Genomic DNA, 24,646 nt, shown 5'->3' on the forward strand with positions numbered 1-24,646 from the left:
TTTCAGTCACAAAACCCACATAACTGAATTTTTAGCAGATTCTATCTTGGTGAGGTCCGTCCTGAGACGGTGGAGTTAGGCTGGGGGTATGGTGGCAATTTTGGATTGTGGAAGCAAGCAGCTGCTGGGGACTCTGCTTGGGCGGGCACCGGGCTGACCCTTCCCTCTGACTTGCCCTGGTCTGTTCAGTTATGCGCAGGTTCAAGATTAATTGCAGCTTTTGATCTCTTTCGAGATTTATTTCTGCGTCTCCGAAGCAAGGCTGGTAAGTGAGCTTGTATAGCTGACCTGGAGGTGGTCTGTGGGCGTGGCTCCCACACGACTAACTTTGGGCCATTTAATTTCTCAGGAAATGTGGCCCTAAGTTGTTGGGGTCTGGCCAGAGGCACAGTGGCCACTTTGGGGTATCAGGAAGCCTGAAGGCACCCTCAGGCTGCTGATGCACTCGTCCCGGTACAGACTGACCTGCTGGCGGTACTGTACCCCCATCGGTAGGTAGCACGCTTGGAGCTCATCACCCTCCCTCCAGGTAAGTGATTCTCCTCATTGTGCAAGAGGGCAGGCAGCCGAGACTGGAGAAGGGCGTGTCTAAGGTCTCTGCTGATTCTGAGTGGAGGCAGAGGACAGAGATGGAGCCAGCCCCAGCTTCTGGTCTCTGCACTCGGCTGTGCCAGAGCCTGGGGGTGTGGGGACCCCCGGGCATGTCGTTGCCCCAGAGCAGCATCTTTTTGTGTTTGTTTTGGGGGCTGCACCCACCCAGCGATGCTCAGGCCACGCTCCTACGGGATGCTGGGGATGGGACCTGGGCTGGCCGTGTACAAGGCAAACGCCCTGCCCGCTGTGGAGCCGTGCTGGTCCCGGAGAGCAGCGTCTTACCCGCAAGTCCTGCACTGTGGGCCCAGCTGCCGGAAGCGTGGCTTTGGGGAGGGATGCATGGAGACTGTGGAGCGCGCCTTCTGGAGCAGCAAGGCGTGGGACCGTGAGCCAGCTGGGCAGCACGTCGTGAAGAAAATAGGCTGGGGACAGAGCCATAGTATAGCAGGGAGGGGGTTTCCTTGCCCGGAGCAATTCCTGACTGTAGAGCCTGGAGTAATGCTTGAGCATTGCTGGGTGTGACTCAAAAAGTTTAAAAAAAAATTTTTTTTTAATTAAAAAACAGAAAGCAGGCTGACCAGAAGGTTCCAGGCCTGGCTTCTTAGGGCATCGGGGTGCCCTGAGCACTGAGCCAGGAGGAGGGAGGGCTTGAGGGAGCAGTGAGGAGGAGGTGCCATCGGCAGGTGTGGCGGGCTGGGCGGTGCCCCCTGTCCATCCGGGCTTTGCTTGGGGAATCCGGTGCAGGTGGGCTTGCGGGTGGGAGCGAGGGGCGCAGAGCGGGGCGTGCCTGTGAAGGTGAGACAAGGTCTCATCTGTGTGTTTGTGTGGAGAATTTGTAGGACTTCCAGACGGGTCTATGCAACATTTACCAAGATGAGGGAGCCTGCGAGGGCGTTGCGGCAGAGCGTGCAGACCCTGCTCAGGTTTAGTGTCGTCTGGGGGCCACTCCCTGTGCTGATTGGGGGAGCCACGAGTGCTGGGCACGGAGCCCGGGCCAGCTGCGTTATCGCCCTGTTAGTTTTGGAGCTGCAAGTGTGACATCTTTGTAGAGAGGCGGGAGAGACACTTGGGGCTCCTTGGAAAGGTCAGGACGGCAGATGCGACTTCAGGAGTCGCCAGGTGGATGGCCAGGATTGGACAGACACTCGACACGGGGCTGTGTGAGGGCCCCGACCGGCAGGTGCAGGGTGTCAGAAGCGCCAGAGGGGAGGAGGTCTCCCCAAGGCAGGTGCAGTGAGCGGCACCGGGTACGGTGCCCTGGTCTGCTGGGACCCGTTCCCCTGGGGCACTTCTGTGCCATCTGGCAGGACCATGACCCAGACTGGGTGGGGTGGAGACTATCATTTCAGCTGGGGGCTGGACCTTGAGTTTCAGGGCCACCTGGTTTGAGGTGTCTCTTTCTGGGACCTCCCCGGCCCAGCCCCCTCATTGAACTGGGGCCTCTCAGCATCTCAGCAGAGGGGGAGGACCCTCTGCTGGGTCCCCACCTGGAAAGGCTTTGGGTCAGGTGCCCAGCATCCCTGGGGGCGGGGGGACCAGGAGGGGCCGCCAAGTGTAATTAGTGGTTGTGGAGCCCTGGAAGCTGCATCTAAGAGGCCCCCAGACTTTCATCTTCAAAACTTCCCCACCAGCCTGGATGAAAGGGCTGGGGAGGAGACAGGTATTAATAGTAATTATTAGTTTCGCTAATAATAAAAAAAACCCCAAGCAGCCGGTTGTCACCAAGTCCAACTCGTTCTCCCCCTTTGTCTGTCCCTCTGCTGCTTCCTCTGCCTCTGGCTCCCTTCTCTCCCCCGGCTCCCCTCCCTCTGCCTCTCTGTCTCCAGGCCTTGCCTCTTCTGTCTGTGATGGCGGTCTCGAGGCCTTTGCAGGGGGGTATCCCTCTGGGTCTCCTTGGGGTCTGCTGGATGGAGAGGTCTGGGAGCCAGATCTTTCAAGAGTCCCTCCAAGCTTGTCTGGGTTCCAGAGGGAGTGTGGGGGACGATGTGGGGCTGGGGTTAGAGCGTCTGTTCATTCATTCATTCACTCACATTCCTGAGCACCTACTGTGTGTCAAGCACTGGACTGGCTGCCAAGGACTCAGTGCTGACCAGGACAGGCAGGGGCCCTGCCCGGGGAAGCCAGCATTTGAGTGAGGTGCTAGATCATACACAGGCTGGGGGATGGAGCGATAGCACAGCGGGTAGGGCATTTGCCTTGCACATGGCCGACCTGGGTTCGAATCCCAGCACCCCATATGGTCCCCTGAGCACCGCCAGGAGTAATTCCTGAGTGCAGAGCCGCAGAGCCAGGAGTAACCCCTATGCATCGCCAGGTGTGACCCAAAAAGCAAAAAAAAAAAAAGCAGGCAAACAGTGAGATCACATGAGGGTGCAGACTGTGGTGGGACAGGATCACAGGATAGGGTCAGGGATAGGACAGGGTCATAGGACAGGAATGACAGCTGGCGAGAGAGTTAGGTGGCTGTCCCCTCCAGAGGGGGGATATGGAGGCCTCCCTGGGGAGGTGCCACTTGGGCTTAGCCCTGCTGAAAGACAAGGACCCAGTTACGAGAGGAAACTGGGAAATGACATGGGCACAGCCTTTGCAAACACCTTAAGTGGGAGAAAACCAGGGATGTGAAAGGAGTAAGCAGCCAGCAGGGCAGAGCAGGGAGGGAACCCCATGAATGGGGTCACCGAGACACTGGATTCAGGCTGAACCTGTTTCAACAGTTGACTGCACCGTGGTGATTTTTTTTTTTTTTCTTTACCACATTGGCATTGCTCAGGGCTTACTCCTGACTCTGCACTCAGGGAGGATTCCTGGCAGGGCTCGGGGAACCATATATGGGATGCTGGGGACTGAACCTGGGTCAGCCGTGTGCAAGGCAGAAGTACCTGCTGTACTACAGCTCTGTCCCTGTTTGGTGAGATTCTAGACTAGCAGGCGGGGCTTCTCTTCTGCTCTGTGGGGAGCACCACAGAGGGCGGAGCTATGCCTGCTTGGGAGTGTCACAAACTAAGGGAGAACCTGGGTCTAGCACTCTGAGGCACTCCCCTCCCCTCCCGCCTTGGGGGCTGCAGGAAGGACTCTAATAGTTGCCCACACGGGCCTGTCGGGGGTCACTGCTGTGTTCAGGGCCTGCTTAGAGTGCCAGAGACTCCCAGGAACTGTGCACCTACCTACAGCAGCACCTAGAAGCCAGGCTTGGCCCAGGTCCTGCTCTGGGCCCCTCACACCCCCTTTCCCGGAGGCCTGTGACTACGGAACAGACTGCCCTGATGTCAGACCTGACTGACGTCAGACCCACCTTCCACACTCTGCGGGGGTGCGAGTCATCAGCTCAAGAGATTTGAGTGAGTGAATAGAAAAAGATTTTTTGCAGTGAATGGAAAAACCTTCTTCTCCTTCTTCTTCTTTTTAGTTTGCTTTTTGAGTCACAGTTGGTGGAGCTCAGGGGTTGCTCCTGGCTCTGCACTCAGGAATTACTCCTAGAAGTGCTTGGAGGACTATGTGGGATGCTGGGGATCAAACCCAGGTCGGCCACATGCAAGGCAAACGCCCTCCCTGCAGTGCTATGGCTCCGGCCCTGAAAATCCTCTTCTTAGAATTGCTTTTGGTTTGGGGGCCACACGTGGCAAGGTTCAGGGACCATGAGCCGGAGAGCCTGGCATCAGGGCACTGCTGCCCTCAGAGCCTTCTCTCTGGGCCCGGGTGGTTGAGAGGATTAAATGAGGCAATGAGAGGAAGACTCTTGGCAGAGATAGAGCTTGGCAAATATTTGCTTTAATAATAATAGTTACTTTTCCCCTGGCGACTGCCACCTTCCAGAGTCAATTGGACAGAAAGGTAGGAGCTTGCAGTGATGGGGTGCGTGAGAAATCTTGTGATGGGGGGCGGGACCGGCCCTGCTCCCCGCCCAGACGAGATCCTGAGTGGCTGCCCACGAATGGCTCCTTCGCTCCTGAATGGCCATATCCCAGAGGCACACAAACCAGTCTCGGAACGCAGTGGCTGCTGGTAGAAATGCTCCTGGACTGTGAACTAAGCTAAGGCCCCGTGCCGCCCCAAGAGGGGAAGGGCTTTTATCCCTCGGCCTTTTCCCCTTTGTGGCAGCATGGTGACTGCCACCTTCCAGAGTCAATTGGACAGAGAGGTAGGAACTTGCAGTGATGGGGCGCACAGGAAATCTTGCAATGGGGGTTGGAACCGGCCCTGCTCCTCGCCCAAACGAGACCCCAAGCAGCCACCCACAAACAGCACCTCTGCTCCTGAACGGCCACGATCCCAGAGGCACACAAACCAATCTCAGAACGCAGTGGCTGCTGGCAGAAATAGCTCTCTCTAGACTTAATTACTAAAACACCAGAATTCCAAAACTGCCGTGAAACATCATATGCTCTGCATTATCAGCAATAGAAAACAAATTATCTAATGATGCCTTGTCGGCAGGTCTGATTGTTGGGGGGAAATTCCAAATAATAATAGTGGGTTTTCTGTCGAAAATTGAATGTAATCAAAGTAAAGAGAGAGTAAAGTAAAAATCATCTGCCACACAGGCAAGGTGGGGGGTGGGATGGGAGGGTATACTGGGGTTCTTGGTGGTGGAACATGTGCACTGGTGAAGGGATGGGTGTTTGATCATTGTATGACTGAGACTTAAACCTGAAAGCTTTGTAACTGTTCTCACAGTGATTCAATAAATAAATAAAAATAATAATAGTTATTATTATCTTACAATCCCTGGAGAGGCGAATAAACATTTTCTTCTGTCTTTAAATATCTGTGTGATTGTTCACCAGTCATTCATGCCTGGTGGGACTCAGTTTCCTCTCCTGTTAAGTAGAGGTGAGGACAATAGAGCCATGCTGAGCCAGGGTCCACCGGATATCCCCACCAGGGTCACTGTGGAGTTGCTTAGTAAGGATGAGGATGTGGTGGAGTCATTCCCGACGCCCATCTCCTCCTGCCTCTCTCCCAAGTCTGCACCCTAGACAGGAAAGTACCCAGGGTTTGTTAGTGACATATTGGACCCAGTCCCTGGCCTCCCCCGCCCGACTTGCCACCCTGACCCTGCAAAGTTCACTTGGGAGTGAACCTCAAGTTCAGGGTCAGGGTAAGGAAGAGGAGGGGCCAGAAGTCGGGAGGGAGACGGAGGAGGACAGAGCCGCAGCCCCAGTCCCCAGGGACCGCCGGGCCCAGCCCCCACTTTGGCAGGATCCCCTTTGGCAGCTCCAAAGACAGCTGTTTTCCATCGCTCCAGAGCAGGGTCTTTGTCATTTCCCGCTGGTTCCCCTCACTGTGCAGAACTACCAGGGGGTTTTCCTTGGCGGGGAAATCCAGCCTGGGAAAACGTTGCCTGTGGGAGCCTGTGACGCGGGTCTGCTCAGCCATAGCGGGTCTGGGGTCCTGAGTCCGAGATTCCCAGGGCCCGGCGGCAGCCACCTCCCCTTCCATGGTCCCATCTGTGAAAAGTGGGACGCGCGCAGAGCTCCAGGCCTGGCATTGACTTGGCCTGGGAGTTCAGAGACGAATACCAGGTTCTCAAGTGCTCCTGCCCACCCTCCCCAGGTGCTCAGGGAAGGATAAAGGAACTGAGCACTGGCTTTGCCCGCAGGAGGCCTGGTTCAATCCCTAGCATGGTCCCCGAGCATAGCCGGGTATGGTATCAACACACAATACCGCAAAACAAGCCGGAGCAAAACAAACGGGGAGCCTTCCTACAAAAGGCCTATGAGTACAGCCGGTGGGGCGCTTGACTTACACGCAGCTGACCCGGGTTTGAGCCTGGCATCCCAGGTCCCCCATAGGGCCCATCAGGAGTGGTCCCTGAGCACAGAGCCAGGAGTAAGCCCTGAGCATCACTGCATGTGCCACCCCACTTCCCTACCCCCCCGGGGGAAAAAAAAGTCTATGCGATGATCTACAGAGCTGGATACTGCGGCAGCGGCAGAAGACAGGCCCTGTCAGGGATGGTCCCTGTTCAGCTCTGGCGTCTCCCAAACACTCACTCCCCAGTCTCTGCAGCACCTGGGAGCCGGGCAAGGAGGCACCTGGGACCCAGCTTCAAGGAGGAGGTGTCTGGGCCTGGCATGTAAGTACAAAGCCACAGAGCCTCCCCTTGGCATCCTGCTGGTGGGAGAGGGAGCTGGGGGTAAGGAAGACAAGATCTTTGTGGTCCCATCCTGCCCCCAGCTGGGAAACCCCTTCTGGCCTCGGGCCATCCACACGTCCGGCTCTCCCGGCTCCAGCTGGTAGCGATGGGCTTCCTGCCTCTTGGTCCTCCAGGCTCCGTCCTCTGGCAAATGCCTCCCTCGGGGACCCGTCTGGGGCTGAAGTGCTGTGACGAGCCCCAGATGCTCTCCAGGGCAGGAGGCAGGGCGCCCTTCCCCCTCCCCCCACGCTTGTGCGCGTGGATGAAGAAAGAGATGAGGAGCAGGCGGGCTGGCAGCTGAGGTGACTGCACAGGGTGAGGCCAGTGCCCCCTTGGCCCCTGCAGCTGGGCCAGATGGCGGGCAGGCCGGGGCCGGGGCAGCTGTGCTCTTGAGGGACTGAGGTTTCTTTCCACACAGAGACACGTGGGGAGACGCCTTAGCCACAAACACACTTCGGGCGGACTCAGACGAAAGCTTTCAAGGGGGAGAGTTGTCACTGTCGTGTTAGAGAACCTTGACAACTTAGAAGCTTCTGGGGGGGGGTCTCAGAAGACAGCATCTAGCATTTAATTTCATTTATTTATTTTTGATGTTTTGGTCACACCTGCTCAGGCATTATCCCAGGCATACTCTGGGGACCTTACAGGATGCCAGAGATCGAATCCAGGTTGCTGCGTGCAAGGCAGGTCCCCTCCCAGCTGAACTATCGCTCCAGCCCCTGCATGTAGCATTTTTGCCAGGGACAGATTTTAGGCTTCTCAACTTGGTTGCTCCTTGCAGTCACTGAGCCCTTGCAAACCCCCTTGTCTGAACTGAGCTGTACCCTGTATCCGAATCACTCGGCATCCAGGAGAACTTAGTCAAAAGAAGGCATTTAAAACATCTCCTTAATCACTGCTTTCTATTCAACATCTGTCGGAATGATCATATTTTTTAGTATTGGTTCAAAACAATATATTACTCAAATTAATTTCCTGCTCCTTTTTACACTTTTAAATATGCCTGCAAGGGAAACTGAAAATTTCGCACGTGACTTGCATGACGTTTCTAACAGACAGTGGTCTTCTGGAATCTAAGAACGATATTTCCAAGCCTCAGTCAGGGCTGGAGCATGAGTGCAGCGGGCGGGGCACTTGACTTGCATGTGGCCAATCTGGGTTCAATCCCCGGCACCACATATGGTCCCTGGATCCTGCCACAAGCCTGAGTCCTGCTGCCCCTCCAACCCCGCAAAAAAAAAAAAATTAAAAAAATATATATATCAGTGGAAGATGAAAAGTGAGGGATGTCAGGGTAATTACTATCAGGGTAGTATTGACTCTCTGGTGATGGGGTGGTGCTGTGCATTGTAATTCCAAAACATTCATATTAATACTATTACGAATCATGACACCTCAATACAAAACTTTACTTCTTTCTTTTTTTTTTTTTAAAGTCTCCATTCAAAATGTGGCATACTGGATCCTGTCCATGACAGCATTTCAGGACCAGATTTTCCACATCTGACTCCACACCTGGCTGACTCCCAGAACTCGGCTGAGCCTGAGAAGCACCTTGGTGCTGAGTACCCTTGGGGCAGCCTGTGCAGGGAGACATGGGCACCCCCTCCTCCGCCCCCGCCCCCCGGGTCAGTGGGTTCTTCCCTGCCGCTTCTTCCAGTCTCATCCCTCCCCGCCGCTGTCCCTCAGGCTCTAGACCCTCCCTCACTTGTTTTGCTTGGTGTGGGGCCACACCCAACCATGTTCAGGGCTTGCTCCTGGCCCTGTGCTCAGGTATCACTGCTGCTGCTGGCGGGACTTGGGGGACCGGATGGGTGCCAGGAATTGAACCCGGGTTGGCAGCGTGTAAGGCAAACACTCTACCTGCTGCCCTATTGCTCTGGCTCTTAATTAACAATTGTTCTTATAGGGACCCCCAGCACCAGAAGCCCCTCCCTGCCTCCCCTTCCCCCATTGTTCCTGGGACTCTGCTCTGTCGTGGGCCTCGTTCCATCCCTCCCGCCTTGGTGACCGGCTGTCACCCATCTACTCTTCGGGCCCTTTCCCATCCCAGCTCCCGGAAGACGTGTCACAGAGACAATAGGAAGAGACGGGTGACTAGGAAGTGGGGAGGCCCAGACATTAAGAGGCTGATGTAGGTCACCCCAAATCAGGACTCACCAGAAAACATTCTGACCAGAAAACATTCTTATTTTCAATTTCAAGATCCTATGAAAAGGAGGAAGGAATGTTTTTTTTTTTTTTCTTCACTGTCCGAGTCAGGAGTTCCAAGGCAATGCTAAAGATCCATGACTCACTCAGAGGGGCTTAGTATAGCTCGGGAGAGAGAGAGCAGAAGTGAGTCTGGGGAGGCTTCCTGGAAGAGGTGGGCTTGGAGTTGAGACTTTTGAGCCAAGGGAGAAGGCCATTGGAGCTTTGGAGCTGTGAAGAAGTGGAGGTGAGGCAGGTGGTAGAAGGTTGCTGGGCAGGCAGAGCTAGGCCCAGGTCTGGAGGGTGGGTCAGCTGCCGGGGGGCAGGCTGGAAGTCAGCCTTTGTGGTGTGTGTGTGTGTGTGTGTGTGTGAGAGAGAGAGAGAGAGAGAGAGAGAGAGAGAGAGAGAGAGAGAGAGAGAGAGAGGGGGGGGGGGGAGGGAGGGAGGGAGGGAGGGAGGGAGGAGAGGTAGAGGTGGTGGGGGAGGGAGCCCCAGGGGCCCTGTGGGGGCCGAGCAGCCGCTGCAGCTTTGTCAGGATGGTGGTAAGGGGCTCCCTGATACCCCATTTCATCTTCTCAACAACCCCATCAAGGATGTGCCATTATTCCTGATCTGCAAACAAACAATTGGAGCCAAGTCAAATTCCAGCAAGGGGGGCGACCTTGGGTTCCAGCACAAGAACAGTCCGACGCCAAGGCTCTCCGGCATTGAGCGGAGGGTGGACGGGGGGCGGGGAGGGGGCGTGCAGAAGCGGCGTGTGTGCTGTGGAAGGACGGGAGGGCGTGACTGCACTGTGTGCCGGGCTGGAGGGGGTCCTGGGGCGGGGGTGCGGCTGTTTCCTTCCGTCTCCCCGCCGGCAGCCCCCGCTCCCCCTCGGGACAGACCCAGCTCAGACAGGTCTGCGGGGAGAGGGACCTTGGAATGATAAGAATTTCCATGCCTGTTGCAGCCGAAGCCCCAGACAAGAGCCTGGCCACCCTGCCAGCTCCGGGGGCAGTTTCCCGGCAGCCTGCACGGCCCCTCTGCAGTCCCAGGGGTGGGAGTCTGGCCTCCAGCTTCAGAGCAGGGCTTGGCCCGTGCTACTAAGGCACGAGCAGCCCTGGGCCCAGGGCAGGGCCGGCGCGGGGCCCAGGCCGTCTCAGCTCTCGCTGGGAGAGGGGCAGCCCTGCATCTTCCTGCATCTCTTTTTGCCCCTGTGTATGTGTGTGTGTGTGTGTGTGTGTGTGTGAGTGCATGTGGGTGTGTGTGCCTGAGTGTGTTAGGCCACACCCGGCAGTGCTCAGGGCTTCCTCCTGGCTCTGTCACTGCTGGCAGTGCTTGTTGTGACCGAGTGACAGTGGGGATTTTATGGGGTGTTGGGGATTGAACCTGGGCCAGTCACATGCAAGATGCGAGGTGCAAGCCACCCTACTCTCTGTACGATTGATCTGGTGCTTTTTTTCTTTTTCGTCCATTTCTACAAGGAAGGGCATTGTGTTAGATCAGGAACCATGAACCAAGATTTCCAAGGACTCAAGAGGGAAGTAAACTGAGTGGAGAGGGCTGTGTGTGGGGGTCTGTGTGGACATGTACACAGAGTGGGGAGGACCCAGGAGAACCGGATGGCAGCGCAGAGGGGCAGGTAGGATGCCCCCATGCCCGCTTCACTGCTAGAGCCCCGCGGACCCTCTGTGCCTTGGGCGCCTGAACCTCAGTTGGTTTCTTTTGTTTTTGTTTTGGGCCACACCTGGCGATGCTCAGGGCTTACACCTGGCTTTGTGCTCAGGGATCACTCCTGGCAGTGCTCAGGGGAGAATATGGGGTGCCAGGAATCGAACCCTGTCAGCGGTGTGCTAGGCGAGTGCCCTCCTCGCTATGCTATGGCTGCCGTTCCTCAATAAATTTTTTTTTACTAGAAAATGGAGGGTGTGATGCTGACCTTCAAGACAATGACCTAAGATAACTGGTGGGAGTCTGGGCAAACACCCAGTTCCTTTTTTTTTTGGGGGGGGGTCACACACATCCCGAGATGCACAGGGGTTATTCCTGGCTCATGCACTCAGGAATTACTCCTGGTGGTGCTTGGGGGACCATATGGGATGCTGGGAATCGAACCCGGGTCAGCCACGTGCAAGGCAAATGCCCTACCCACTGTGTCATCACTCCAGACCTCACCCAGTTCCTTTTTTGGTTGATCTAAACTTAAATTTCTGTGATTATTTTTTGACTCCAGCCCGAGTGATAGCACAGCAGGCAGGGCGTTTGTTTTGCACATGGCCAACCTGGGTTCGATTCCTCCGTCCCTCTCAGAGAGCCTGGCAAGCTACTGAGAGTATTCCGCCCGCACGGCAGAGCCTGACAAGTTATCTGTGGCGTATTTGATATACCAGAAACAGTAACAACAAGTCTCACAATGGAGACGTTACTGGTGTCTGCTTGAGCAAATCGATGAACAACAGGACGACAGTGCTATTTTTTGACACATCATCCACTTAGGACGTTCTGGAGTTTTAGGGGTTTAGCTTCTTCCCTCTACATGTATGATTGTCAGCGAAGTTCCGGAGTGACTTCTCTGCCCCAAGAACCCCTCTGCCCTTTCCTCCCCTGCTTCTCTCCAATGGCCACCAGATTTTCACTGAGTTAGCGATGGTTTTTGCCCGTTTGTTTGCTTTAGCTATTCACTGTCCACATAGGAGGGAGAGTCCAATAATTGTCTTCCAGATCCTTATTAATCTCACTCCACATAATCACCTCAGGTTCAACTATTTTGTCCAAAAAGGCATAACGAGAGATATGATTCCATCTTCTCTGTCAGATTTTGGTTTTGGGGCTACAACCCCCAATCCAGGGGCTCAGGGTGTTCCTGAGGCAGTGCTCGGGGAAACCCCGAGGTACCCGTGATGAATGAGCCCCAGCCCTCACGCAAACCCACGCGCATGCTCCTAGACTGTGCTCGCTCCCAGCGTTGGTCTCTGTTCTGATGGCCGAGTAGGGTTCCCTTCACCTCTCGACACAGACATCTGTCCCTGGGCTTTTGGTTTCAGCTCAACTTTTGACAGAGTGATGCTAAAAGTATTTTTTTCACTCGAGTGATCAAGAAAAGAGAAGGGGTGGGTGAGGCGGCGAGAGAGTTGGGGGATGGGCCGGGCCTTCTCAGCAGCCTCTGCGCGTGTCCTGGCGTCTACGCCTGGGAGACTTTGTACCTTCGGACACACGCGTGCTTGTGTTTTCTCTCTGCTCAGCCCGTAATTGTCCACCCCCCACGGGCACTGTTAGAAGAGAAACGGACCATGTATGGCCCTTTCTCTTCTGAGCACCAGAAGCTGACCCCCTCCTGGCCTCCCGCCCTCCCCAGCGGCTGGGAAGACCGGTGGTCTGAAGGGGGATTCCACTCAGCTCCGCTCTTTGGCAGGCTGGTCAAACCTCCCTCTGTGCAACGGGGTGAGAACTCTGCTCTCTGTCTGCTTCTCAGGACGCCTGTCGGGCCCCTGGTGTCCAGAGGAAAACGTTCTGCCCGCACCCCTCACGTCCTGGCACAGGGGCCGTTCCTGGGAGCACAGGCCCGGTGGGAAGGTGGGGCCCACCTTAGATTCCACCTGAAGCACAAACCAGGCCTGGAGACGGACACGGGGCTGCTTGGGAATCAAGGCTCCGCAAGGCCGCAAGGCCGCGACAATGACAGTGGGTGTGCAGCAGGGCGGTGGGAGGGAGCCGCGGCAGCGGGACCGAGAGAGAAGCGGGTGCAGAGCCCAGACCACAGGCACTGGGAGACGGGGCGAACGGGGCAGGATTAGGCGGGGGCCAGACAGGAAACTTCCTCTGCCACTCTGTCCGGGTGACCTTGGGAAGTTGCTTTGCTCTCTGGCTTCCACGCGCCCTGGTTTCTAAATAACAAGAGAAAAGCAGGTGGTGTGTCGGCTAAGCCATTGCTCAACCGCAGCTCCACCTCGGCTGCCTCTGATCTGTCCATCGACAGCAAGAAAAGCCGCCCAGTTCATGGGCTTTCTCCTTCATTTGTTTAACTGACGAGTGTGTGTGTGTGTGTGTGTGTGTGTGTGTGTGTGTGTGCGTGCGCGCGCGAGTGTGCATGCATGCGTGTGCATATGTGTATGTGTATATGTGTGTGTGTGAGAGAGAGAGAGGGAGAGAGAGAGAGAGAGACGGAAACGGTTACTCTGTGTGGTCAATGCTGTAATTATGGTCACCATGTTCTCCAGACCACAAATCAGGTCACAGAGTGTGACAGAGGCTATTTTCTCTCTCTACCAAGGTCTAAACGTAAAATCACATGTAGTTACACATTTTGTTGGATCACCTTTTGTTTTCTGTGAGATGACACGGAATCTTGACAAACAGGTATATTCCCAGAAACCCCACCACCAGGCGCAGGAAGACTTCCCGGACAAAGTGTTGTGGGCTCTGGGGTCTTGAAGGCTGAGTAGGAGGCCACCAGGCAGAGAAAGAGCCTGAATGCTGGTGGGGAAAACCCACCCTTCCTGCTTTAAGGGCAACACTGCTGGGAACTGGGGGTGGGGGGTGGGGGGCTCAAGTAGCGACCGGGCTTGACGCTCGCTGGTCACAAGGCCTCTTAGGATGCATGTCACAAAACGGATACTGCTTTATAGCTGGACGCATGTACACGTCAGTGCCTGCAGCAGACACCACCTTCCTTCAGGACAACCTGTCAAATTCATCTCCAGGGACTCCTGACTCTGCGCAGGGGACTCTTTGATGCTGGAGACTCAGGCCAGGGCTCTGGCAGAGAAAGCTCTCACGGGCCTGGGAGAGGTCGCAGTGTGGAGGGTGCTTCCCTGGAATGTAACCAACCTGGTTCAACCCCCCAGGACCCCATGTGGCCCCCTGCGCCCCACCAGGAGGGACCAATGAGTACAAAGCCAGGAGTGAGCCCTGAGCACTGGCCTAAAGTTAAAAACAAACACACAAACAGAAGAGCATGCAATCAGTTTTGGGTCACCTCTCAGCCCGAGTAGCTAGCTCTGTATGTGGCCAGTACCCTCTGCTTGGTGATGCTGCCATTAAATTCTCTCTCTCTGTCTCTCTCTCTCGGGAGATGGCGTCTGAGCCAGGCTTCCTGACTGGTTATGTGCTCAGGGGTCACTCCCTGTGGGCCTCTCAGGGTCACGCCAGCTGTGTGCAAGGCAAGAGCCTCTGCACCCCATTTTCTCTTCTCCGCCAGCAAATGTGTGCTGGTTTGTGCCTGTGCCTGGCGCTGCTGGGACAAGCAGGGTGCTGCCCACGGGATCCCACACTTGAGCACGAGATGACCCACAAGTGACCACAAGGGTGATGAGGCAGGGGAGGAGTGTGTGAGGAGGCCTGGCCTGGGCAGGGACCAAGGGGCACAGCTGGAAATGCGGGTCCTCAGCTCCACCTGGATTAAGAGCCCCAACCCGTGTGTGTGTGTGTGTGTGTGTGTGTGTGTGTGTGAGAGTGTGTGTGTATGTGCACGTGCGTTTATGTGTGCAGGGATGGAGGGTGGGGGGTGTGACTCCCTCTTCATAGGCCTTCCTGGTGAACTTCGGGGTTTGCCTTGATGAGCAGCAGTTTTGAAAACTAAATCAGAGCAGGAAGTGGATTGCACGGAGGGCTCAACAGGCTGGGTGCTGTGCACACAGTCCCCTGAGCAGTGCCAGGAGGGACCCCTGAGCGCCATCCTCTGTGTTCCACGATACAGACCAACTCCAAACACAACAACGCCCCAAAGAGGAAAAGGCAGCGACGCCCGTCTGCAGCTGTGCCCCGCAGCCTGTTCGGGATGGGCAGTTTCCGGGGTGGCTCCGCAGCCTGGGCCCAGGAGGTAGACTCTGACTCTCCACACTCCCAAGGGTTCTGTCCCCTCTGCCTGCCCACAGCCTAGTCTCTCCGCAGCTCTCAGTGCCTTGCCCGATGCAGCCAGCCCTCGCTCAGGGCAGCTGGTATCTGCTGGGCCTGTCTACTTCCTCCACTCATTCTTTCCCTCCTGCTGCTTCCTCCCAGTCCCTCCTCACTGCCCCCTACCCGGCTTCTCCTCAGCACTTCCCCCGTGGCCTTTGCACCGGGGTTCCCTGAGCCGAAAATGGCCACCTCTCCTTGCTGACCTCAGTCTCCGTCCCATTCTGCTCCGAGCTGCCTTCCCCAAAGCTCTTTCTGCTCCTCTTACTGTGACCCACGCAGCCTGGCCCCCAGCCCGGACATAGCTTGAGAGAGAACAAGGATGGTGTTTTCCACCTGGGCAGGGGCCTGGGCCTGGCACAGGGAAGGTGCTGTGTAGGGATGTGGGCCCGAAGCAGAGACCCACAGGAATAAAGTCCTTGGGACCTGTTTGTTTTGAAATTTTTATTTCTTTGGGGCTGGAGCAATAGCACAGCGGGGAGGGCATTCGCCTTGCATGCAGCCGACCCGGGCTCGATCCCCGGCATCCCATATGGTCCTCTGAGCACCGCCAGGAGTAATTCTGAGCGCAGAGCCAGGAGTAACCCCCGAGCATTGCCAGGTGTGACTCCCCCACCCCATCCCAAAATTTTAAAAAAATTATTTATTTTGATTTTTGGGCCACACCCGGCAGTGCTCAGGGCTTACTCCTGACTGTGCACAGGGACCACTTTGGGTAGGGATTGGGGGACCAGATGGGGTGCCAGGGATCCAACCTGGGCTGGATTGTGTCCTACCCACTGAACTGTCTCTCTGGCCCCACAGAACCTGTTTAATCTACCTCCAATGCAGGTTTACATCATTAGTCACCAGAACAGAAACTGTAAAAGTGAATCAATTTGCTGGTGAAGTTGATTTCTCGAGTCAAACGGAGGGGGGCTGGCACACGGATCACCCACAGTTTGGGGCTGGGCTCATCACTGTGAGGCTAAGCTGTAAGTCTCACCACACTCCTTCCATACAAAGTTGTCTCAGAGGGGTATCTGCGGCCAGGAAGCTGGCTTTACTCTCAGGACCTCTCCAAACTCCTGCATCAGCATCTGAGATGCGGAGAGCGGGCTCAAACCCCTAGCACAAGGAGGTGGTCCTTGGGGGCACCAGGATGAGTTCTATGAGCTAAGCTTGGGGTCTCTGCCTCCCTCTGCTCTGTTCTAGTTGCTCATCTTTCTCTTTCTTTCTTTTTTTTTTTTTATATCTGGGCCACACCCGATGGTGCTCAGGCCTTACTCCTGGCCCTGAGCTCAGGGATCACTCCTGGTGGTGCTTGCGGGGCCGTATGGAATGCCGGGGATCAAACCTGGGCTGGCCATGTGCAAGCAAACATCTTACTGCTATACTATGGCTCTGGCCCCTGGCTGCTCACATTTATTAAAAATATTTTTCAGGGGCTGGAGCAATAGTACAGCGGGTAGGGCGTTTGCCTTGCACAGCGGCTGACCGGGGTTCGATTCCCAGCATCCCATATGGTCCCCCAAGCACCACCAGGAGGAATTCCTGAGTGCATGAGCCAGGAGTAACCCCTGTGCAATGCTGGGTGTGACCCAAAAAGAAAAAAAAATATATTTTTTCCAGCTTCTCACCTGGAGCTTCTTAGGTGCCCAGGAAACCACCAAACTCCTGTTTCCAAAATCGCCCTCATCATCTTCCCCCTTGGGGACCCACGAGTCAGGCTCTCTCGGGCAGGAGGAGCAGCCGAGGCCAGGAGCTCCTGGAAACTCCCCCGATCTCCATCAGTGCCCTCTGCAGCCGGACTCCCAGGCCTTCCACCAGACCCGCGCAGGCCAGGGGCTCGGGCGCAGAGGAGACGCCTAGCAAACCATCCCGGCTCTCCGGGCCCGCGGCGCCCCGCGCGCACGGCCACCCCGCGGGCGCGCAGGGACCGGGGCCGGCTGAAGTCACACCGGGGATGGGAAACCGGCTCCCCGCAAGGGGCGGATCGCACCGGGTCCCCCCCACCCTCCACCTGCCCCCTGGCCGCCCGGCGCGGGGACCCTCGCGGGTGGGGGACGGGCCGGGAACCTGGGAAGGGAGCGCGGCGGCAAGGTGAAGACTCACGGGGGCTGCCCGAGCCCGGGGCGGGGTCCCGCGGCGCGGCGGGAGCGGCTCTTTGTCTCGGCGGGTCCCTCGGCAGCCCCGGCGCCCCCCGGGCCCGCGAGCGGCCGGCCCCCCCGGGGCTTTGTTCCCGGGCCCCGCCGCCCGCGCCCCTCCCCGCGCGCTCCCAGCCCGGGGTCAAAGGCAGCCGCGTCACGTGGTCGCCGGGCGGCCCGACTCGGCCGGGAGACGCGGGCGCCGCGGGGGGACGCCGAGCCCGGGCGCCGCCGGCCAGCGCGGGAGCCGCGGCGGGGTGGCCGCGGGGAGGTGAGCGCGGCGGGCCGGGCGGCGGGGCCGGGGGCGCGGGCCCGGGCGGGCGGCGGCGGCGGCGGCGCGGGGCGCGGGGCGCGGGGCGGCCGGCAGGGCCCGGCGCGGGGGCGAGCGCCCGCGGGGCGGGGGTCCCCGACACCGCCCCTCCGAGCGCTGCCCGCTCCCCCGCCCGCTCCCGAGCGGGGCGAACTTGCGTCTGGCCGGGACGGGGCTCGGGCCGGGCGGGCTGCGGGAAGGCGCGGGGGAAGGGGGGCGGCCCGACCCGGTGTCTGGGCCTGCTCGCAACTCCCCGGCGCGCGGGGCCCGCGCCCCTTCATAGTGCCCGCCACGCGCGAGGGGACGGGCGCGGGGCCTCCCGGGCCCCCAGCCCCGGGTCAGCCGGCCGGCTGGGAGCCAGGCCCCGGGGGCAGGGGGCAGGGGCAGGGGGCAGGGGGCAGGGGGGAGGGGCGCGTTAGAGACCCTCTCCGCTCAGCGCCCTCCAACCCCTGGCACCCGGCGGAGCTGGACCCTCCCGGAGTACCCGGGCCGGCCCAGGGCGTGCTGCCCTCTGCGTGTGGCGCTGAGTGGCTTCTGAGTGGGAGACTGGGGCTGTCACTTCCCAGCTGTGCGCCCTGTGCCTTCACCCTTCTCCCCAGCCTCGGTGTCCTTCCCTGTAGAATGGGGGAAGAGGTGGTATCGGCCCTGGTAGGGAGGGATCGCACGGTGACACCCCGGCAAATAAATGATGGCATGTTTATGTTCAACAAGTATTTACCTAAGCATGTCTGTCGCGGGCACTCGCTTTCCATATGGGAGCCCAGTGAGTTTTCACAGGGCGTGCACCCCCAGCGGGAGACGGGCCAGGAGGTGGTGTGGGCTGGCTCCTGGCTCCCAGCTGCGACCCTGCTGCAGGCTGAGCCCCTGTGGCCGCAGCACTGGCCCCTTGACCCCCAGCCAGAGTCCTGCTGTAGGCTGAGTCCCTGTGGCCCAGCACTGGCCCCCTGACCCCCAGCTGAGTCTCTGCTGTAGGCTGAGCCCCTGTGGCCCAGCACTGGCCCCCTGACCCTGAGCTGAGTCCCTGCTGTAGGCTGAGTCCCTGTGGCCCAGCACTGGCCCCCTGAACCCCAGCCAGAGTCCTGCTGTAGGCTGAGTCCCTGTGGCCACAGCACTGGCCCCCTGACCCCCAGCTGAGTCTCTGCTGTAGGCTGTCCCTGCCGCCACACCACTCCAGTGAGTTTCGTTTTCAGTCGCGCCCTCCAGGACTCCTGCCCCCTGTCCCCATGGTCCTCACCCCCAGGGATGCTCCTCCCGCCCAGTACTGGTTTGGCGTACGGGCTGCTGGAACGAGGGCCAGTGCATGAGGGCCGGGTCCTGCTGCTGGCCGGGTGCACGGCAGGTCGGCTCTCCTAGTGCGGGTGCTGCCGGGAGGGGCCGTCTCCCTGGCTTGGGCTGCGGACAGCTGGTGCCTTTGTCAACAGGCCTCTCCCCAGCACCCAGGAGAGCTGCGAGCCTTTCATCTCTGCTCAGAACGGGCCCCTGTCCCATCCAGGGGCCGAGCCTTGGGACAGTGGCACTTAGGGCCAGGGGACACTGTCCTGTGGCCGGGTCCTCATCGCTCCAAGTCCCCATGAAGCAATGGAGTGAACTTTGGGCCAGTGTCAGGGTTGCACAACTCAAATGGAAAATGAGGGTGTAGTAATGGGTCTCTGAGCAGGGGTCTCGTGTGGGCCTTCAGCAAGTGCCCACGGGCAGCCCGGACTTTCACTGTTCTGGCTGAAACTTTCAGTGAGGGTTATGTCTTACTGCTGGTCAGCCTCTGATTCGGGCGGTGAATGTGTGTGGTGGTGGTAGTGGTGGTGGTGGTGGTGGTGGTGGTGGTGTGTGTGTGTAGGGGGCGTGGGAGGGGTGGGGGGTGGGGGGAGTGTTGTTTGAACAGTTTCTTGAAAAACCTAAAACAGGGGGCTGGAGCAATAGCACAGCGGGTAGGGCGTTTGCCTTGCACGCAGCTGACCCAGGTTCGATTCCCAGCATCCCATATGGTCCCCTGAGCACCGCCAGGGGTAATTCCTGAGTGCAGAGCCAGGAGTGACCCCTGTGCATCGCCCGGTGTGACCCCAAAAGCAAAAAAAAAACAAACAAACAAAAACCGAAAAACCTAAAACAGGGGCAGCCCACCCTCGTTTGATCCCTGTCACCCTTATGGTCCTTGAGCACCCCTAGGAATGACCCCTGGGTGCAGAGGTGGGAGTAAGCTCTGGGCAACACTGGGTGCAGTCCCCAAACAGAAAAGCCAACACACCCCCCACACCCCCACCGCAAAACCAAACCCCAACCAAACCCTAAAGCAGTGTTTGCCAATAATGACTGCCTCACTGGCAGTGCTCGGGGCGTACTCCTGGCTCTGATTGGGGATCACCCCTGGCGGGCTCCACTCTATGAGTGCTGGGAATCAAATCTGGGTTGGCCGTGTGCAAGGCAAGTGCCCGCCCCACAGTACTATTGCTCTGGCTCCCGGGGAAAGAAGAGTTCTCGGGGGAGGAAGGTGTGTGAACTGCTCTCTACACTGCTCTGCGGGGAGTTTGAATTTCGTTCAACCCCCACCCCCACCCCCGGGCGCTTCCCCTGGGCCCTGGGAAGGGGGGCCGGGCCTCCACGCTCACAGCCATGTCACCACGTAGGACAAGCCTGGAAAGCCCCATCTGCGGCTGGGCTTTGAGAGGATTCGGAAAGACAGCGGTCGACAGGAGGGGCTGGGGACAGACAGTCCTTGTGATGCTTGCCCGAGCGGGAGAGGCCCCTTCTCGAAGCCAGCAGGTGCAGGGAGGAACCTGCAAGCTAGGGGGAGCGGGGGGGGGGGGGCAGGGGGCGGGCACCTGGCGAACTGCATCTGCGGCACTTGGATGCCTGGTTGGGTCTGCACCGCCGGAGCGTTCTGTCCCCCTGCTTCCCGAGTCTCCTGTCCCCGGGGGCCAGAGCCAGGCCTGCATGTTTGTGAGGACTGGGCAGGCCTCCGCTGGGTTGGAATTTGGTGCTGAGTATGGCTTGAAATCATCTGGGTGGTTTGCAGCACTTGGGCATTCTTTGCTCGAAATGGAACGCTAGGCTAATTTGTGAAATATGTATGGGAAGTGTCTGGGAGCCGGGGTGCCGGCCAGGTGCTGCCTCTTGACCAGAGAGGCTGCGGCCCGGGGCGAGCGGGAGCCGGGGCTGGCGCATGCTGAAGAGGCAGGATGTGGCCCGGGAGAGGTGGGCGCGGGGAGGTCTGCAGAGGGGGCACGGCTCTTCCGGGGGCAGGAAGTGTTTGTGAGGATGCAGGCTGTGGAAGGGGTGACATGGGGCGGGGGGGGGGGGCTGGTCGTGTCCTGCTGGGGAGCTCGGATTTTGCCCTGAGCTGGTGGCGTGAGGGCGGAGGCCCGGCAGAGAGTTGGTTCACTGAGTCGAGGCCCGCTCCTCTGCCTTCTGCCCGGCTCCTTGGAGAGGCCCGTTGGAATCGCCCAGGGTCCCTGCAGGGAAGCCGTCGTTGCCACCGCTGCCCCTGCATTGCTCCCCCAGTTTTAGAGGGGGACGTGGGGCTAGAGAGAAAGCAGAGCAAGTAGGGCGCTTTGCCTCGCATCCAGCCGACGCAGCTTTCTCTTCCCCGGCGTCCCGAGTGGGCCCTGCTACGAGGGACACCTGAGTGCGCAGAGCCCGGAGTAACCCCTGAGCACCGCTGGGTGTGGCCCAGCCAACCAAACCTACCACCACCACCACCACCACCAACAAAAATATAGGTGGGAAGGTGGGGGCTCTTGTGCCTTTTTTTTTTTTTTTTTTTTTGCTTTTTTGGGTCACACCCGGCAATGCACAGGGTTTACTCCTGGCTCTGCACTCAGGAATCACTCCTGGCGTTGCTCAGGGGACCATATGGGATGCTGGGAGTCGAACCTGGGTCGGCCGTGTGCAAGGCAAACATTCTACCCGCTGTACTATTGCTCCAGCCCCATCTTGTGCAGTGTTTTTTTGTTCGTTTTTTGTTATTTTGCTTTTTTTGGGGTCACACCTGGCGATGCACAGGGGTTACTCCTGGCTCTGCACTCAGGAATTCCTCCTGGCGGTGCTGGGGGGACCATATGGGATGCTGGGGATCAAAACCCGGGTTGGCCACATGCAAGGCGAACATCCTCCCTGCTGTGCTACCGCTCCAGCCCCTCTTGTGCAGTGTTCGAACCCTGGCCCGAGCTGTTTCCTCTGGGTGGTGCCACCCCGCTCAGGGGTCATTTGCCCTGGTCTGGCGGAGTCCAGCTCACAGTGAGAGTTGGGGGGCCTCTGTCCACAGAGAGCTGCCCTGTGAGGCTCAGGGAGCCTGATGGGGGGGAGGGTCATGTCACGTGGTGTAGGTGGCCCCCGCAGAGCTGTCTGTGAGCAAGGCATAGCTCTGCCCGGTCAGGTGGAGCCCCTGGCTGTGGGCACACGAAGATGCTGCTGAGCGAGGGTGCGGGCCAAGAGGTGCCCGGGGCGCGCGCGGCCTCTTCCTCCATTCTCCTGAGAATCTCAGCATTCCAGCTGCTGGGACCCCACCCCTGCCCCGACATGCTTTCCTCGAGCACTTCCAGGGGCTGCCCCTCCCTGCACCCCAGCCGTGAGAATCCTAGCCTGGTGCAGTATCTTCAGTTCTGCTGAGCCTTAGGGTTCCCTCGGGATCAGCCTCCAGGGCCTGGCATTGGGGAAATTTTTCCCGGGATGGGAACCTTCAGTTTTCTCTTCCAAGTCTGAGAAACGGGTTCACTGTCTTTCCTCCGAGGGGAGGGTGAGGCCGAGCCATGAGTCAGGCTGCCTCCGGAAGGAAAAGAAGAACCGGCTCCAGAAGGAGGAGTGGGCGGGGTGGGTAAGTGGGTTAGGGGCAGGGCCATCCCCGCCCCCAAAGGAGAGGCGAAAAGAGGGTCTCCTGGTCTCGGGCTGCTTTAGCTAGCCTGCCCCCTGGCTCCCACGTAGAGGTTTGGAGATCAGTGGGCAGGGTATCACTTGTATCACTTGTTTTTCCGTTGACCTTCGAGTTGCTCGAGCAGGCGCCAGTAGCGTCTCCATTTGTCCCGGTCGAGTGCTAGTGTAGCCCAATGAGATCTGTTCATCGGGCAGGGTGGACATGGATATCTTGGCTCCTGGGTGGGCCCAAGCCATCTGTCACCATGGCAGCTCAGAGCAGCCCCGAACTGAGACTCGACAAGAGAGGGAAGAGTTTGCACCCAGCTGTTCCCTGTCTCTGCCCCTCCCTCAGCAGCAGGACCCCGTCCCCTCCCTAATCTTGTCCCCCCCCCCACCCCGACTGCCCTGCCCTGCTTGCTCCCCACCCGGCAGAGGCCTCATTTCTGACTGCGGGCTCTGGAGGAAGGGTTCTGGGCGCATCGAGGGCAGGGGTCCTGGTCCACAGCCCTGCCCCGCTGGGGTGAGCTGTGGGATGGAGAGAGCCAGTGGACGCCGCCGGGCACGTGTTTCCCGACAGCTGCATGAGGGTAGTAATAGTTTCCTTCTGCTCGGGTGGTGGGCGGATCTGCCCGGCCCACCATCCAAGGATGCTGAGTCGGAGCTGCTCGAAGTCGTTTCTGGTGTTCAGGCCTAGGAGTGCCCTGTCCTTTTGGAGTCGAAAGACCAAAAACAAACAAACAAACAAACAAACAAACAAACAAATAGGGGCTGGAGCGATAGCATGAGAGCACCAGCGGTAGGATAGGGCATTTGCCTTGCACGCAGCCGACCCGGGTTCGATTCCCACCCAGCATCCCATAGGGTCCCCCGCGCACCAAGCACCTCCAGGAGTAACCCCTGTGCATCGCCGGGTGTGACCCAAAAAGAAAAAAAAAATTGAGTTCGCAGGACTTGTCCTGATGGTGAAACTCTCCTAGGAGTCAGGGCAGCTGGCGCGGGCGTGTGGAGCTGCTGGTCTCCCGGAAGCCGTCAGGGCGTCTTCTCTGCCATACCTGTCTGTCCTCTCCTCTCCTCCTGTGTGTGCGGTGTCGGGGCTGGAGGGGGCCCGACCCTTGGCACCAGGTGGGCTGGGCTGGCTGCGTGCAGGCTCGGTCGCGAGACGCCCTCTGGACCAGTCATCCAGAGGAGGGAGGGCCCTGGGGCTGCAGCCGGCTGCGGCTTTGCAGAGACGGTGGCGCCTTGGGGGGCGAAAGGGGCCCGGGCCCACTGACTTGGTTGGGGCAGCAGCTGGGGTGAGCTCAGAATGGGCCACAGGCTGCCTGGAGGGCCTGGGGCCTGTGTTCAGCTCTGTACGTGCACCTGGGGGCCCCAGCTCCCTCCCTCAGGAGACACCGCAGGCATCCCCTGGTGCTCAGCCCCTGCTCCCTTGGTGCTGTTGCTGTCTGTCCACGGCCAGGATGGCGGCAGGAGTCGGGCACGTCGCCCCTCAGCAGATGTGGCTCCGAGCCTGGTGCAAATATTCAGGCTCGGGGGTCCACCCGGGGTCCGCTGGTTTCCCAGGGGCCGCGCTGGCCGGCCGAAGCGGATTTGTTCTGTGCGTCTCTGGGAGCGAGGGGGAGGTGTGGTCCAGGCCAGACGAGGTGGACGCGATTTGAGGCTGGAGCAGCTCCCGAGCTGCGCGGTGGGGGCTCTGGCCCCCGGCCCACTGGAGGGTGGCGTCTCCTCTTCCAGGCCGGCCCAGGATTGCCTGTCTGGGCAGGTCTCGGAGGGCGGCGGGGCGAGGTTTGCTGGGCTGTTGCGCAGCGCGGCACCTCTAGTCCGCACCCGCAGCCCAGCACAGAGCGGCGTGCCCAGGCACAGGCCGGGGGCAGGGCAGCGATGGCGTCAGCGCAGGGCTGTGCCCTCCCTGGCTGCCTCCCTTCTCCTGACCAAAGCCCCCCCCAAAGCCCTCCTGGCTTCACCCCCGGTTAAGCCTGTGCTTCTCAGGGTTGGTCTTGGGTAGCATTGCCATTGCCTGGAAACTTCTCTCCGCCGTGGGGTTGGGGCAGGCCCCTGCGGTGGGTGCTCAGGGCTGACTCCTGGCAGGGTCTAGGGGACCCTATAAGGTGCTGGGGACTGAGCCCAGGTGAGTCGTGTGCCAGGCGAGCGTCTTCCCCACCAGTCTGCCTGCTGGAGGACTTTCTCTGAACACGTGAGATGAGATGGTTCTACTGAGGGAGGGTCCTCGGGGTCCTCGGGAGGAGGCTGCGTACTCCAGGAGAGGGAGAAAGGCCCTTTTTCTCTCCCAACAAGGTAAAGGCATTTGTTCCCTAGAGAGACACAGGCAGCCATCCGTGGAGTGCTGTAAGAGAGATTAGGCACCCAGAGTGGCCGTGTGGGCGGCCCGGGTGCTGTGCCCGCCAGGGATCTCTGTAGGAACGTGCGGGATCTTGACCACACCAATCCGTCAGAGCCAGGGGCTCCGGTGGTGGCACAGCGCGGCTCCAGCAGTTTACTTATGGACTTATTTGTGTCTGGGGACCACACCCAGTGGCACCCAGGTGCGACCCCTGACGGATACTCAGGGGCCACGTG

The 24,646-nt window shown here is 59.0% G+C and overlaps 2 protein-coding genes across 3 annotated transcripts in view; one reads left to right on the forward strand and one right to left on the reverse strand.

The window, feature by feature from the left end:
• The window catches only part of RPS14 (ribosomal protein S14), a 33,975-nt gene extending 16,959 nt beyond the window's left edge, over positions 1-17,016 (reverse strand). Inside the window, exon 1 of the mRNA XM_055141270.1 lies at positions 16,886-17,016. The gene's annotated coding sequence lies outside the window, so the exon portion shown is untranslated. The remainder of the gene's footprint in view (positions 1-16,885) is intronic.
• The window catches only part of NDST1 (N-deacetylase and N-sulfotransferase 1), a 53,086-nt gene continuing 44,534 nt past the window's right edge, over positions 16,095-24,646 (forward strand). Inside the window, exon 1 of one of the 2 annotated variants that reach the window (XM_055141269.1) lies at positions 16,095-16,873. The gene's annotated coding sequence lies outside the window, so the exon portion shown is untranslated. Of the gene's footprint in view, positions 16,874-17,046; positions 17,189-24,646 lie in introns of those variants that run through there. The other variant, XM_055141268.1, reaches the window with a different exon arrangement.

The sequence above is a fragment of the Sorex araneus genome, chromosome 6 (assembly GCF_027595985.1).
Source record: "Sorex araneus isolate mSorAra2 chromosome 6, mSorAra2.pri, whole genome shotgun sequence".
Classification (NCBI taxonomy): Eukaryota; Metazoa; Chordata; class Mammalia; order Eulipotyphla; family Soricidae; genus Sorex; species Sorex araneus.